We start from the raw sequence: 16912 nt of genomic DNA, 5'->3' as shown, positions 1-16912 counted from the left end.
TTTTATCTTAATGCAGGGAATGCAGGTAAAAATCACTTATGCCCTGTACACACGACTGGACTTTCCAGCAGACTAGGTCTGACGAACTTCCCGCCGGAATTCCGGCAGAGTTCCGACAGACTTTCTGAACAAATGGACTTGCCCACACATGACTTGACTTTCCTGCAGTCTAGGTCCGCTGTTCATCCCGACGGAGTTCCGACTGAGTTACGACGGATTCCAAATGAACAGACTTGCCCACAAATGGACTAAAGTCCGTTCATTTTGAATGTGATGAGTTATGACGGGACTAGAAAAAGAAGTCAATCTCGCCACTTTTATCGTCGAGATTGACACCTTGCGAGCCCCGTCGCCTGGTATGGATTTTAAGGGGATGCCCCTACGCCGGCGTGGTGTCCCCCCAAAATCCATACCAGACCCTTATCCGAGCACGCAGCCCAGCCGGTCAGGAAAGGGGGTGGGGACGAGCGAGTGCCCCACTCCTGAGCCGTACCAGGCCGCATGCCCTCAACATGGGGGTGGGTGCTTTGGGAAAGAGGAGCGCCCTGCGGGCCCCCCCACCCCAAAGCACCTTGTCCCCATGTTGATGAGGACAAGGGCCTCTTCCCGACAACCCTGGTCGTTGGTTGTCGGGGTCTGTGGGTGGGGGGCTTATCGAAATCTGGGATCCCCCTTTAATAAGGGGGCCCCAGATTCCGGCCCCCCACCCTATGTTAATAAGTATGGGGTATATCATACCCCTACCCATTTACCCGGGGGAAAAAGTGTCAATAAAAAAACACACTAGACAGGTTTTTAAAGTAATTTATTAGGCAGCTCTGGGGGTCTTCTTCTGACTTCGGGGGTCTCTTCCAACGTCTCCGCACTTCCCGGTTCTTCTCCCGCTCTGCGGCCTCTTCTCTCCGATTCTTCTCCTGGGCTCCTCCGCTATCTTCTGCTCTTTTGCTGCTCTTTTGCTAGCGGTGGCCCGTTTTTCTGCTTCGTTGTCTTCTTCTTCCTTCTTCTGTTCTTCCGATGTTGACACGACGCTCTCTCCCACTGTAATGCTGTGGACATGGTGCGCAATGGCTTATATAGGCATGGGGTGGGGTCACCGGGTGATGTCACCCGGTGACCCTGCCCCTTATGATGTCACAGCCCCTGCATGCCCCGGGACTGTGATGTCATAATGGGTGGGGTCACCGGGTGACATCACCCGGTGACCCCGCCCCATGCCTATATAAGTCATTGCGCACTGTGTCCACAGCATTACAGCGGGAGAGAGCGTCGTGTCAACATTGGAAGAACAGAAGAAGGAAGATAAAGAAGAAGAAGAAGACGACAAAGGAGAAAACCGGGGCACCGCTATCAAAAGAGCGTGAATCTGAGAATCGGAGAGTGGGAGAAGAGGCAGAAAGCGTGGAGAAGTCGGAAGAGATCCCCGAAATTGGAAGAAGCTGCCTAATAAATTACTTTAAAAACCTGTCTAGTGTGTTCTTTTATTGACACTTTTTCCCCCAGGTCCCTTCCCCAAAGTACCCACCCCCCATGCTGAGGGCATGCGGCCTGGTACGGCTCAGGAGGGGGGGCACTCGCTCCTTCCCACCCCCTTTCCTGACCGGCCGGGCTGCGTTCTCGGATAAGGGTCTGGTATGGATTTTGGGGGGACCCCATGCCGTTTTTTCAGCATAGGGGCTTCCCCTTAGAATCCATACCAGACCTAAAAGGGACATTGTCACCTCTCTCTCGCACTCGCTGCAATAGGAAAATGTGTTTTTCCTATTGTAGTGAGTGCGAGATGTACAGTACCCTGCAGCCGAGAACCTCTTGCGGGCAGGTGCTGTAGCTGCCCTTGTGTCGTATTTGGTCCGTCGGACCAGCATACAGACGAATGGGTTTCCCGCTAGGAACCAGGTACATCATATTTTTGGCAAGCAAAGGTCTGATGGAGCCCACACACGATCTAATTGTCTGACGGATTTGTTCCGTCGGACCTTTGCTGTCAAAAAATCCAGTGGGGGGAAGTGGCATTAGCTTTCAGAACCATATCATCATTACCAAAATATACTGTTATTTTCATTAAGATTACACAAATAAAAAATACTACTCTCATGCTCTGCCGTGTGACCCAATGCATAGACAGAGATCACATGTTTTCTGGCTGACAGGAAAAATTAGGTCAGTTATTTTCAGTCAGGCAGACCCTGCCTGGGAGACTTGCCATTGATCAATAAGTATAGCAATAATATTCACAAGCAATGCAACAAAATGGCAGTAATAACTGTTACACAAGTGGCGGTTTCTTTGACCCTAAGGTGCAACACCGCAGGCATATGTCCTGGCATATTAAATGAGGATATATGCACAATGTACAGAAAAAAAATATTCTTTTACTTTTTTGTGTGTCTTTATTGTTAATATTCTATTGTCAACGCCAATGCCAGTTCACTACAGTTATATCTGGAATTAGCCTACAGTGCCAGTTGAAGCACTTGACTTCTATTAGCAGTTATATAAATTGTATAATGTAGATGCATACATAATGTGAGCACTCATTCACACTTGCAGAGCACTTTTCATCAGTTTAAAATATTAGCATGTTAAGTGCAGAAAAAACACAACAGATGCATTGTAATCACACACTTGATCTATGCTTTTACAATGCAAGGTAATTACGTTCATGCACTTACAGTGTGTAGGTGTAACAAATGCTGGGAAGTGGGAACTGTTAACATGATTTTTTATGGCTCCTTTTTTTTTTATACAGATTGTTGTGATAAAGTTGAAAACTTTAAAAAAATTCTGACGCAGATGCACATAGTAATAATTGGGCAACAAATGAATGTAATAGGTAGTAATGGGCGATCTTCACAAGCTTGATTCATGAAGAGTTCACTGAATCTTAACTCAAAATCCCAAATCCCTTAAATCTGTTATTTGACAAGTTTTTATATTTTGCATGACACCCTCGAAGGCATGTGAACAGGACCTTGTCCCTACTTTTTTTTTTTGGCAATGGCAAAGGCTTTCTGTGGCAGTGCTCAGCTTCCAATGCCTTTTTTTACAGAAGTCTGACAATTAGCCATAAACAAAGGCAGAATCTGCTAATAGTAATATTACTTACTATTAGCATATTCTGTCTATGTTTAGGGCTTTTTGCAAGCTGGGTCCCAGTAAGCAGTTCAAACATGATGTGTGAGACTGTACCTAGAAGGCAATGAGGGGGAAAGCAGGACATTCCAAAAGGAGAGGCACAGGTGGTGGAGCAATGGCATGCTGGAAGAGGGACTGTACAGCGGGCATCAGCTACCACCTGCAAAAGAAAAAAAGCTACACTATAACCACACTCAAGTCCAGAGGTCTAAGCCCCACTTTGCTCAAGCGCTCTTATATCTAGTGGAAATTTCCCACTTGCAATTTCTTTTAAATATATGTTATTTTAAAAAATATGTATATTTTTATATGTATAATAATTTTATTATTGTATTATATTTTTATTATCACTTTTTTCTCAGGAAAATGCTGTCCTTGCCACGGTCAAGCAAACACGGGCAGGGACACTAAGGCTGTACATAAAAAGATAGACTGCTAGGTGTCAAGGATGTAAAACTGGCCAATGTGTGCTCAAGGTAATGGCCTTGCCTGCTGCAGATGACATGTCAAAGACAGCCATTGATGCAATGAGCGGATCTGTAACTAAGGAGCTGAAATCAGACCTGGATCACAGAGGACTACCAAATGGTACTAATAAAGTCAATACATTTATTTTATATCCATTTAACTAAGAAAAGACCAAAGACATTTCCCTCTTATTCTCACTGTTGCTGTCACTGATGCCAACACTTCCACCTCCTGACACATATATATTCCTTCTTCTCTTTCTTCCTTAACTTTTGCCAAAATATTTATGCCCCCCTTAAATCCAAAAAGAGTTGGAGCTTTATTTATTATTATTATTATTAGTAATAGTATTATTTAGAACAAAACTCTGCGTGGCTTCTGTCTTAATATTTGGCCTTCATTTTGTGAGTCCAAATTTGGGCCTGTGCTTGTTTTGAAATTGTGGTGATATTTTCTAATTTGCCCAGACTCAAGGAGCAGAGTCTAAGAAGCGGCATGATGTTCACAAGAACATTCTGCAAGAAGTGATGGACTCCACTTCAGAGTTGCAAAATTATTCGGCCCCTTTACTTTCAGTGCAGCAAACTCACTCCAGAAGTTCAGCAAAGATCTCTGAATGATCCAATGTTGTCCTAAATGACTGATGGTGATAAATAGAATCCACCTGTGTGTAATCAAGTCTCTGTATAAATGCACCTGCTCTGTGATAGTCTCAGGGTTCTGTTGAAAGCGCAGAGAGCATCACGAAGACCAAGGAACACACCAGGCAAGTCCATAATACTGTTGTGGAGAAGTTTAAAGCCAGATTTGGATACAAAAAGATTTCCCAAGCTTTAAACATCCCAAGGAGCACTGTGCAAGCGATCATTTTGAAATGGAAGGAGTATCAGACCAATGCAAATCTACCAAGACCTGGCCGTCCCTCTAAACTTTCAGCTCAGACAAGGAGAAGACTGATCAGAGATGCAGCCAAGAGGCCCATGATCACTTTGGATGAACTGCAGAGAACTAAAGCTGAGGTGGGAGAGTCTGTCCATAGGACAACAATCAGTCATACACTGCACAAATCTGGCCTTTATGGAAGAGTGGCAAGAAGAAAGCCATTTCTTAAAGATATCCATAAAAAGTCTCGTCTAAAGTTTGCCACAAGCCACCTGGGAGACACACCAAACATGTGGAAGAAGGTACTCTGGTCAGATGAAACCAAAATCGAACTTTTTGCCCACAATGCAAAACACACCATCCCCACTGTCAAACATGGTGGTGGCAGCATCATGGTTTGGGCCTGCTTTTCTTCAGCAGGGACAGGGAAGATGGTTAAAATTGAGGGGAAGATGGATGCAGCCAAATACAGGACCATTCTGGATGAAAACCTGTTGGAGTCTGCAAAAGACCTGAAACTGGGACGGAGATTTATCTTTCAACAAGACAATGATCCCAAACATACAGCAAAATCTACAAAGGAATGGTTCACAAATAAACGTATCCAGGTGTTAGAATGGCCAAGTCAAAGTCCAGACCTGAATCCAATCGTGAATCTGTGGAAAGAGTGGAAAACTGCTGTTCACAAACGATCTCCATCCAACCTCACTGAGCTCGAACTGTTTTGCAAGGAAGAATGGGCAAGAATTTCAGTCTCTCGATGTGCAAAACTGATAGGAATATACCCCAAGCGGCTTGCAGCTGTAATCGCAGCAAAAGGTAGCTCTACAAAGTATTAACGCAAGGGGGCCGAATAATTTTGCACGCCCCACTTTTCATTTTTTTATTAGTTAAAAAAGTTTCAAAAATCCAATAGATTTCGTTCCACTTCACAATTGTGTCCCACTTGTTGGTGATTCTTCACAAAAAATAAAAATTTTATATCTTTATGTTTGAAGCCTGAAATGTGGCAAAAGGTTGAAAAAGTTCAAGGGGGCCGAATACTTTCGCAAGGCACTGTAAGTCTGTGTCATGATGTGCTAGTATGCGATGCATACAGTATTAGCACATTGTGACCTAAACTGCCCGATGCCAATTTTTATTAAATTTTTTTGATGTGATTTACTACCACTTAAAGATACAATGTAATTTCTCTCTATAACGTTTGTCATCAGCATGCCCTACAGATGAAGCATGTTGCCAATATGGCTGTTGTGACCACTCCAGTTTATAATGAGGAGATTGTCTTATCCAAAACCTCCCTTATTGGCTCTTATAAGCCAGCTGACTTAAAGCAGAGCTCCACCCAAAAGGGGAAGCTCCCTTGTCTGCCACCCCCCCCCCCCTCTGCTGTCACATTTGCCACCTTTTGGGGGAGCGGGTACCTGTTTTTTCCAGCACAGTTTGCCGCGGTGAAGTGAGCCTGGAGTTCGCGACTGTGACTTTCAAACCTACTGAATCTACAGCAAACTCACAGCAGCAGTGAACCCAGAACTCATCACTAGCAATGGAATGCATGGGTTGCAGTGATTCTTTTTAGACACACAGATTACTATGGCAGGAGATGTTAAAATAGATTTACAATTCAGTGATAACTTTTTAAATAACCCTTTTCCAATCAGCTAAATAGCTTTCAACCCTGGTGCAAAACATAAATCAGGTTTTGGTCCTTAAGAAAAGGGGGGCTGGTATGGAGGCCACACCCACTTCATCTTACAATGGTTTTGTTATTAAAGAAAAAAAATGTTTGGCAATGTTTACCAAGGTTTCTGTTATTAATCAGTAATTTAAGTCTGTGCAGACTTTGTATTGTTTTAAAGCTCTTCTCTGGGTACTCCCTTCCTCTAAGTCTAATTTAATTGCCATGTTAGCTTATATATAGAAAAATAAAAACCCTTCTCTAAAGCCCCTTTCACACTGGGGCGGTTTTCAGGCGCTACAGTGCTAAAAATAGCGTCTGTGTAGCGCCTGAAAAATATGGCCCCTTTCACTCCAGTGTGAAAGCCGGAGTGCTTTCACACTGGAGCGGTGCGCTGGCAGGACGGTGAAAAAAGTTCAGCTAGCCACATTTTTGGAGCGGTGAAGGAGCGGTGTATTCACCGCTTCTAAACCGCTCCTACCAATTGAAATCAATGGGGCAGTGCAGCTATACTGCCGGCAAAGTGCCGCTGCAGCACAGGGCGGTTTTAACTCTTTTTTGGCCACTAGCGGGTAGATGTGGTAGCTGCATTTGTTTTTGTTTTTGTTTTTACAGGCTGCGAACATTTTTAGCAAGCATAGAACATATCTGTTGATCTTGCCAAAAATGCAAGAAATTTATCTTTGTCACTTCCTGTAAGCCTAAACGAAAACCTCGAAAAAAAATTATTTATTGTGTAAACTACTAGTCCCATTAATCCACGATATAATGGAGAAGAACATGTGTGAAGTCCAGCCTATCAGACAACCATGGCTGCCCCTATACAGTAGAGAAAAAAAGGTAGAAATTAATGGGCAGGAAATTTATTATTTACAGGTTTTTATTTTTCTCAGAAAATAGGTGCAGAAACTTAACTATGCCTGCACTGCATGCCATCAACACCCCCCTCCGCCTCCCCCCGGGAAAGTAGAACACATCAAAAGGAGGGTTTGGCCAAATTGCAGTGGGATGTTTTAATTGGGCATTGTTAAATTCCAAAAATTAGTTATGCACAGGGTGCAAGGTTCCAGAGTGCGGTGCATACAGAATTCAGGGTTCAGGAGAGTGCAAAGCACAGAGTGCAGGAATCAGGAGTACGATGTGTATGGAGTGCAGAGTTCAGCAGTGTGCTACTTACAGAGTTCAGGGTTCAGGGCTAAGCTATGTACAGAGTGCAGGGTTCAGGCATGATCTACAGTGGTGTGAAAAAGTGTTTGCCCCCTTCCTCATTTCCTGTTCCTTTGCATGTTTGTCACACTTAAGTGTTTCGGAACATCAAACCAATTTAAACAATAGTCAAGGACAACACAAGTAAACACAAAATGCAATTTGTAAATGAATGTGTTTATTATTAAAGGTGAAAAAAAATCCAAACCATCATGGTGAAAAAGTGATTGCCCCCCTTGTTAAAACATACTATAACTGTGGTTGTCCACACCTGAGTTCAATTTCTCTAGCCACACCCAGGCCTGATTATTGCCACACCTGTTCACAATCAAGGCATCACTTAAATAGGAGCTGCTTGACACAGTAAGGTCCACCAGAAGATCCTTAAAAGCTACACATCATGCCGAGACCCAAAGAAATTCAGGAACAATTGAGAAAGAAAGTAATTGAGATCTATCAGTCTGGAAAGGGTTATAAAGCCATTTCCAAAGCTTTGGGAATCCAGCAAACCACAGTGAGAGCCATTATCCACAAATGGCGAAGACATGGAACAGTGGTGAACCTTCCCAGGAGTGGCCGGCCGCCCAAAATTACCCCAAGAGCGCAGCGATGACTCATCCATGAGGTCACAAAAGACCCCACAACAACGTCCAAGGAACTGCAGGCCTCACTTGCCTCAGTTAAGGTCAGCGTTCATGCCTCCACCATCAGGAAAAGACTGGGCAAAAATGGCCTGCATGGCAGAGTTCCAAGGAGAAAACCACTGCTGAGCAAAAAGAACATCAAAGCTCGTCTCAATTTCTCCACAACACATCTTGATGATCCCCAGGACTTTTGGGACAACATTCTGTGGACCGATGAGACAAAAGTGGAACTCTTTGGAAGGTGTGTGTCCAAGTATATCTGGCGTAGAAGGAACACTGCATTTCAGAAAAAGAACATTATACCAACAGTAAAATATGGTGGTGGTAGTGTGATGTTCTGGGGCTGTTTTGCTGCTTCAGGACCTGGAAGACTTGCCGTGATAAAAGGAACTATGAATTCTGCTGTCTACCAGGAGATCCTGAAGGAGAATGTCCGACCATCTGTTCGTGTACTCAAGCTGAAACGAACTTGGGTTCTGCAGCAGGACAATGATCCTAAACACACCAGCAAGTCCACCACCGAATGGCTGAAGAAAAACAAAATGAAGACTTTGGAGTGGCCTAGCCAAAGTCCTGACCTGAATCCTATTGAGATGTTGTGGTATGACCTTAAAAAGGCCGTTCATGCTCGAAAACCCTCTAATGTAACTGAATTAGGACAATTCTGCAAAGATGAGTGGGCCAAAATTCCTCTAGGACGCTGTAAAAGCCTCATTGCACATTATCGCAAACGCTTGGTTGCAGTTGTTGCTGCTAAGGGTGGCCCAACCAGTTATTAGGTTTAGGGGGCAATCACTTTTTCACACAGGGCCATGATGGTTTGGATTTTTTTTCACCTTTAATAATAAACACCTTCATTTACAAATAGCATTTTGTGTTTACTTGTGTTGTCCTTGACTATTGTTTAAATTGGTTTGATGTTCCGAAACACTTAAGTGTGACAAACATGCAAAGGAACAGGAAATAAGGAAGGGGGCAAACACTTTTTCACACCACTGTACATACATGGTATAGAGTTAAGGAGTGCGTTACCCACAGAGTACAGAGTTCAGTAGTGCACTGCGTACAGAGTGCAGGGTTCAGGAGTGATCTACATACAGAGTATACAGTTCAGGAGTACGCTACGTGTGCAGAATGTACGAAGTGCAGGAGCATGCTATGTACATAGTGCAGTGTTCAGGAGTATGTGCACTTCCTCTTCCAGTACAGAGCTCACCTCCCACCCCCAAATCCACTCTCCCCGCCTGCAGAATATTGAGTAGAAGGGACTGCTGCAGAAGAGCAGCTATGACTTACAGTAAGAATGGAGGCTGCCCAGAACACTTCTATCATTTGCAGAATTGCAAAAACAACACCAGATCCCCAAACAGCTATTCCACTCCTATTTGCAAATTAGACACTATTTGGCCTCAAAATCCCCCACTCTGAGTCTTGACAAACCAACCCCATTCAAACTTTTATGTGCTCAGGGACCATATCAGACCCATTTGATTACAGACATTTATAGATTCCTCCATGACTCTACGTCTATTACTGACACATCCCACTCTTATATGCGGAAATGGTCCCAGGTATTAAAACGTCCCATACCACTTCCGCAATGGCAGAGAATCTGGGAAGCCATCCCCAGGTCAATGTGTGGAACAGAAAGAGACAGCATATAAAATACTACTTTTCTGGTATAAAACACCTGAAATTATACACAAATATGTCCCTAAGACCCCTAGGGTGTGTTGGAGATGCCAGGGAGACATAGGTTCCCACTTCCCCATTTTTTGAGAATGCCCCTTAATATGCTCATTTTGGTTGACGATTCAGACCTTTATCCAAGATCTGTTCAATATCTCCCTCCCATTGGACCCTATGCATTTTTTACCGAGCCTGCCCATCCCTGGACTCTCCAAACATGCCCAAAAACTTGCTACCTTTATTTTACTAACGGCTCAAATGGCCATCCCCTTGCGGTGGCTCTCTCCTACACCACCCGCTCTTTCTCAAGTCCTACAGGAACTGGAACAAATTTGCCGAATGGAACGTCTTACTGCAATAGTCCACGATCTCCCACAGTTCTCTAAAACTTGGGATCTATGGGACCATTCTGAATTTAACCCTGGTTCTTATTCCATGCCCTCCAATGATATGTTAACTACCTGAATCTGTGTGCCTATCTGCTAAACACTCTTTTACATGATAGCAATGCCCTAACTTCTCACCTCCTTCGACATATGTTTTTGTAACGAACTATGACCTGTGATGCAAGTCTCTGCTGTTCTGGTAGTGCGATGACTGTACTGATGAATTTTTTATTTTATTTTTATTTTTCTCTTTCATTTATGATTTGTATTGTATACAAAACACCAATGTTCAACTGTGCACCTTTAAATGTGTATAACTGTTATCCTTTTAATTTCAATAAAAATTACAATAAAAAAACAAACAAAAAAAAAAGAATGCAGGCTGCCGGTGTAAGCTTCAAGAGGAGCTGCAGCTCCAAAGATAGCGCAACTGTACATACCCCGCTCCCCCCCCACCCCCTCATCTGCTGTCATGTGCAGAACAAGGAGGGCAGTGAGGGTTCTATGCATGCCACCAGGAAAGAAGTGCTTTCACTTGTTAACACAGAAGCCAGGCTTCTGTGTTTTTAAGGGACAGTAGCGATTAGCGATGCAAAGGGCCAGCACCAGTGGTAGCAGAACTCGGTTCCAGCACGTTCGAGCTGAAAAAAAGCCCTGATTCGCAGGATTACCAGGAAGATTACCAAAATAAAGAAATAAAGCCTGAAAAGGAAAATGAATGCAGCTCCTCTAAGGACTGGCAAGCTGTAATATATTATATTTTTGCTCTGGTGATTATATACGCTTTAATCAGCATTGATAACCCAAGAATTTGCTCAACTGAGCCACATTTTTAGACAATTGCCCTTTACATTCACTAGCACCAAACAATTTCTGTTTTCACATGGAAAACGATTGATTATATCAGCAATTCGCCATTAAATACATCAGCCACTTAAAGCGGAGTTCCACCCAGAACTTTTTATTTTTATTTTAAAGGTAATCCGTTATATTACACAATTTTAAACACTATTAATCCATGTTATTAATTAAACTGCCACTTAAGTCACTTTTTTTATAGAACTTACTTTTTATTTTCTGCTCTGTAGAGCGCTTCCATCTCTAGTGTGGGCATATGAAGCCCATTAGCATTCTCTTCCTGGATATGGTGATGCTAGATACCCAGCATGCACCTCCCGTTCTTAGCAATGCACCGTTTATACAGGGTGCAGGGAAAGGATTATGTTGTTGCCATAACAAAGGTCGGTGAAGGAGGAAGTGCCCGCCCCGTTGTTGCCTTTGCTCATGTCATTTCCAGTTTCTAAACAACGCGGTTCTAGCCTTCGGTGCTGCCCACTGACTCCTGGGAAAGATGACACACATCTCCCAGGAGCACAGGCAAGTGCACGTGCCAAGGGATATGACGTCAATCACCGCAGAGAGGAAGTGGCAGAATAGAAGGGACCCCATAGCAACAGTGGTTACTAAGAGAGTAAAAAGAAAAAGATTTTCCAAATGTTGTTGCTCAAGGAGAATGCTATGGATTTATGTAAAGTTGAATTTATGGGTGGAACTCTGCTTTAAACATTCAAGTCCCAATCTCATTTTTCTCAAGACCACTTTTTGTAAATATTTTAGTACCTAGCCCCCTCCTGTATAGGAGAAACAGGTACCCAAGATTTACTTACCTCTGTCCATGCTCCAGCTCTGTTCCCAGCTTCCTCTTCTATCCAGCGCCTGTAGTCCACTTTAGACGAATGACAGTTCCATCACTCTGTCCATTTCCTGTGAGCCTGGGCTTGCAGTACTTCAGAAATGAGTGGCGCTTTTATGTCATTAGATGCGTGCTGCTAAGAAGAATGCCTGCCACCACTAGAGGAGGAAGGAGAACCACTTGTAATGTCTTTGGACTGCCTGAAGACCGCAGGAAAAGGTATGAATAGTGAATTTTTTCAATTAAAAAAACCTCTGGTGATTCAGGGGAAATGTAGGGGAGTCGAGTTTAATTTTTTTAATATTATTTATTTGTTTATTTATTTTCCCGCTGTAATTGCTAGTTGGGCGCAGCAACCTGCATCCACTTAACAAAATACACCAAGGCCCCTTACTATTGCTACATTGAAATGTTAACAATTATATCACAAATAGATTCATATAAATAGGCAAAATTATAAATTGTCTAGTTTCTTAAACTTTTTTTTTATATAACACATTCAAATATACAGTATGTTGTTCCTAGAACCAGGGTAAATATGTACAGTATATCACCTTTTAGATTTAATATAGCTTTATTACCTTTTTTTATATTGTATAAATTAATAAAGGCCACACATCAAGGGTTAGTTGAAATAGTCAATGTTTCAAAAAGTGTGATCTTAGAGAGCTTCTACCCATCCCAAGACTCGTGCCCATGCGTTCTACTGTGGGAAGGGGGCATATGAGGTAGTGTCCAGGACCAGCTGGCAGCCAAGTTCATGTCTGTGATGCAGGAGCTCTGACAGAGGCTTCTGTATGAATTTAAATTGGTTGTAAACTCTTGCATTAGCCCGGTGAAGTGACTAGCCTAAGATGATACACATCCTCTTACGTAAGTTGTACATGTTTATCTGCACCGATCTTTCCTCTGTATTCATTCTAAGTTCAGAATTTACACAATATCTCTTAGCTCTGAAAAGCAGGGCATGGGGATCTGAAGTCTCACAATACAGATCTCAGTAAGGAGAGCTCTGAGCCCTGATAGGAAGGAAGAAACAGCTGAGCTGAGGCTGTCAATCACAGGCTGTAGGCTGTACTGGAGTTCCCTCCACTGTCACCTTTTTACCTCTTGGTGTCAGGAAAACTAGTCAGAAGTGACTCATGCAAATAGCAGAGGATCAAAGTGGCAGACAGAGATGAAACTTAGGGGTTTATTTACAAAAGGCAAATCCACTTTGCACTACAAGTGCAAAGTGCACTTGAAATTGCACTGAAAGGGCACTTGGGAGTGCAGTTGCTGTAAATCCGAGGGGGATATGCAAGGAAAATAAAAAAAACTGCATTTTAGCTTGCACATGATTGGATGATAAAATCAGCAGAGCTTCCCCTTATTTCAGATCTTCCCCTCAGATTTATAGGGACTGCACTTCCAAGTGCACTTGCAGTTTGCACTTGTAGTGCAAAGTGGATTTGCCTTTTGTAAATAACCCCCTTATGCCGCGTACACACGATCAAACAAGCGGGTGGAAAAGTCCGGCAAACTCAAGTCCGCCAGACAATCCCCCCGTGTGTAGCCTCCGGCATATTTTTTGACCCGAAAGTACGGCGGACTTAGAAAGAAGTTTTGCACTCCAATCTTCCTGCCGGACTCGCATTTCGGCGGACATTCCGGCCGTGTGTATGCCAGTCCGCCGTACTTTTGAAATGAGCGGACGTTTCCCGCCCGGAGAAAAGTCCGTTCATTTCGAGCGGGTCTGCAGGTAGGCGGGGCCCGCGAAGGAGACGCCGCTGGCCCCGCCACCTGGTATGGACTTAAAGGGGAACCCCAACGCCGGGTCTCCCCAAAGTCCACAACAGACCCTTGTCCGAGCACGCTACCCGGCCGGCCAGGAAAGGAGGGGCGAGCGAGCGCCCCCCCTCCTGAGCCGTACCAGGCCGCGTGCCCTCAACGTGCCCTCAACATACTTGTGTGTTGTGTTTTTCTTTGTACTTTATTTGACAGGTGAATGGGTAGGGGTACATTGTACATTAGGGTGGGCGGCTTTAATAAGGGGGCCCCCGGATTCCGATAAGCCCCCCGCCCGCAGACCCCGACAACCAATGGCCAGGGTTGTCGGGAAGAGGCCCTTGTCCTCATCAACATGGGGGGTGCCTTGGGGAAGGGGGGGCCGCGTGCCCCCCCCACCCCAAAGCGGCTTGTCCCCATGTTGATTAGTCCGCTGAAAAAGTGCCATGTGTGGGCAAGTAGCCCGTTGGGAAAGTCCGACGGACAGTCTGGCGGAAAGTCCGCCAGACTAAGTACGTCGGACAGACGGCTACGTGTATATGCGTCTTTAGTGCTCTGGATTGATAGAAGTACACACTATAGTGGGATATGTTTTGTTCATATATCATGTCTGAGGTTTACAACCACTTTAACAGTAGGAACGAACATTGCTCCTGTATACACGAAACCTGAAAAAAAGGCTTTGTTCATAAATGCATTGTACCAAATTTATTGTTACAGAATATTTTTTATTTAGTTATTTTATTGTTTTATGTGTATATGAAAGGAGTTCAGTTAAACCTGGCAAGTAAAAGAGTGTTTTTATTTCTTAATAGAAATTGCACCTATTTATCCCTTATTGATCCTTAGTTAAAACAGGGCTCCCCCCAAAAGGGGAAGCTCCACTTTTAGCTCAGTTCGGCCCCCCACCTTCCCCTGCAGCCCGCCCATTCACAAAGTGCAGCAAGGCTTCGTGTTTGCACAGTAGGAATCCGGCTGTGAAGCCGCAAGGCTTCAAATCCGGCTGTGAAGCCACAAGGCTTCATAGCCAGTTGCCCTGAGGTGATTGAAAAATCATCTCCTGTGAGGCCACCGCTGGATTCCTGGACAGGTAAGTGCCCTAATATTAAAAGTCAGCAGCTACAGAATTTGTAGCTTAGCTGCTAACTTTTAATCTTTTAGCCTGGAGCTCTTTAAAGTGATACTAAAGTCTCCTTTTCTCGTTAAAAATAACAAACTTGTCATACTTACCTGCTCTGTGCAGTGTTTTTTCACAAAGCAGCCCAGATCCTCCCCTTCCTGGGTCCCTTTTTGGCGCTCCTGGCCCCTCCCTCCTGTTGACTGCCCCTATAGCAAGCAGCTTGCTATTGGGGCACCTGAGCCAAACTGCAGTTCTGTGTGTCCATTCAAACACAACGCACCGTCCCGGCTCCGCCCCCGCCCACTCTATCTCCTCCTTGGCTCACTGACTATGAATCACAGTAGCGAAAGCCAATGGCACTTCGCTGCTGTCTCAGCCAATGAGGAGGGAGAGTTCCGGGCAACCAAGTCTTCATGCATCCTCGCTAGATCGAAATGGGGCTGAGGTAAGTATTAAAGGGGCTGAGGGGGTCTGCTGCACACAAAGGACTTTTTAGCTTAATGCATAAAATGTATTAAGATAAAAAAAAACTTTTGCATTTACAACCACTTTAAGTGTAATCAGCCCCAATAAACTTCTTCTCCCCCTTCTCATTTTAACTTTTTAATATTTGGCAGATTTTTTTCTTTTAATGTATTTTTAATTTATATTTAACTTTTTTTTTTTTTTTTTCTTTCGTTTTCACAGATCTTGTACAGTTTTGTAGCAACACTTTAAAAAAAATACACAATTTTTTTTAAATGCCTTTATTTCATTTTTTTTGCCAAGCTCTGTATCAGAATATTTTTTGTTGTATTAATGGGACAAATTATAGAATAACACCTACACTTTTATCTAAATTATCAATAATTACTTACACTGGTAACTTTTCACATTTGTATATCTTTATATATATACATTTCCTAAAAAATAATATAATCTATCAGGACAATATTGCCACTATTGCTTGTACCAAAAAAGTGAAAAAAAAAATGTATTACATTTTTAGGTAAAGTTATTGCCAAATTGGTAGATCAACAGCTGCAATGTCCATATTGCTCTGGTCAATAAGGGGTATAACAGTGCAACAGCTGAAGTGGTTTAACCAACCTGGCACATTAGCCCCATGTACATTCTGACCAGTTGTTAGTTAATATTTAATTTTTTTTTCTTTGATCGAAAAAAATAAAATAGTTTTAACCAGCACAGTTTTAGTGCAGTCTGTGTAGGTGGGGCTCAATGCACCAAATATTTTGTTCGTATAGGCTCTCACATTGTTATTTTTCTAAATGACTTTTCCTCATTTAAAAGAAAAAATGTTGGAGTTGGTCTTTATCTAACTGCTGAATTACAACATGCATTTGTTCTTACAAATAACTTCATGAGAACAAAAAAAACAACTGTACTACATAGAAGCACTGTGTATATTAAGCAATCAGGAGTCTGTGAAGCATGCTGTGACTTTTCTCCAGACGACAGTCATTTTTCTTAGAGGCAATGAGTATGCTCTTGGCCAGTAAAAGAGCTGCTCACATTCTTGTGAATATTGGTGAATAATTATGGTTAGCTTCATGGAGACAAAAAAAAAGACAATAGAAAGGGGGGTATAAGGATGTATACAGCACTACAATGCAGACAGTGTAACATTCAATTAAATTCTGTTTGCTAGGACAAAATATTATATACAGCATGTAAAATAAGTATTGAACATGTCGCCATTTTTCTAGGTAAATATATTTCTAATGGTGGTATTGACGTGAACTTTTCACCATGTGTTGGTAACAACCCATGCAATCCATACATACAAAGAAATGAAAACAAATAAGTTCAGAAATTAAGTTATGTGTAATAAAATGGAATGACAAAGTGAAAAGGTATTGAACACGCTAACTAAAATTAATTTAATAATTTGTAAAAAATCTGTTGTTGTTAATGATAGCTTCAAGATGCCTCCTGTATGGAAAAACTAATCGCATGCATTGCCTGGGTGTGAATTTGGCCTATTCTTCCACAAAATCTACAAATCTAGAAGGTTCCGTGGCCTCTTCTATGAACTCTGATCTTTAGTTCTTTCCATAGATGTTCTATTGGTTTCAAGTCAGGCGATTGGCTGGGCAATTATAGCCGCTTTATTTTCTTTCTTTGAAACCAATTGAGAGTTTACTTGGCTTTCTGTTTGGGATCATTGTCTTGCTGAAATGTCCACCCTTGTTTCATCTTTATCATCCTGGTAGATGGCAGCAGGTTTTTATCAAAAATCTCTTAGTA

At 42.9% G+C, this 16912-nt stretch overlaps 1 protein-coding gene across 2 annotated transcripts in view; it reads right to left on the bottom strand.

Annotated features, from left to right (window-relative positions):
* TMEM170B (transmembrane protein 170B) overlaps positions 1 to 16912 on the bottom strand; it is a 66683-nt gene that overhangs the window by 35060 nt on the left and 14711 nt on the right. Inside the window, exon 2 of one of the 2 annotated variants that reach the window (XR_013277610.1) lies at positions 15402 to 16211. The exons of the other annotated variant lie outside the window; for it this stretch is intronic. The gene's annotated coding sequence lies outside the window, so the exon portion shown is untranslated. Of the gene's footprint in view, positions 1 to 15401; positions 16212 to 16912 lie in introns of those variants that run through there. 2 annotated transcript variants of the gene reach the window in all.

This window comes from Lithobates pipiens, unplaced genomic scaffold, assembly GCF_037356315.1.
Source record: "Lithobates pipiens isolate NorthernLeopardFrog02 unplaced genomic scaffold, aLitPip1_a1.2 Scaffold_19, whole genome shotgun sequence".
Taxonomy (NCBI): domain Eukaryota; kingdom Metazoa; phylum Chordata; class Amphibia; order Anura; family Ranidae; genus Lithobates; species Lithobates pipiens.
This window is presented reverse-complemented; position numbering and strand designations above follow the sequence as displayed.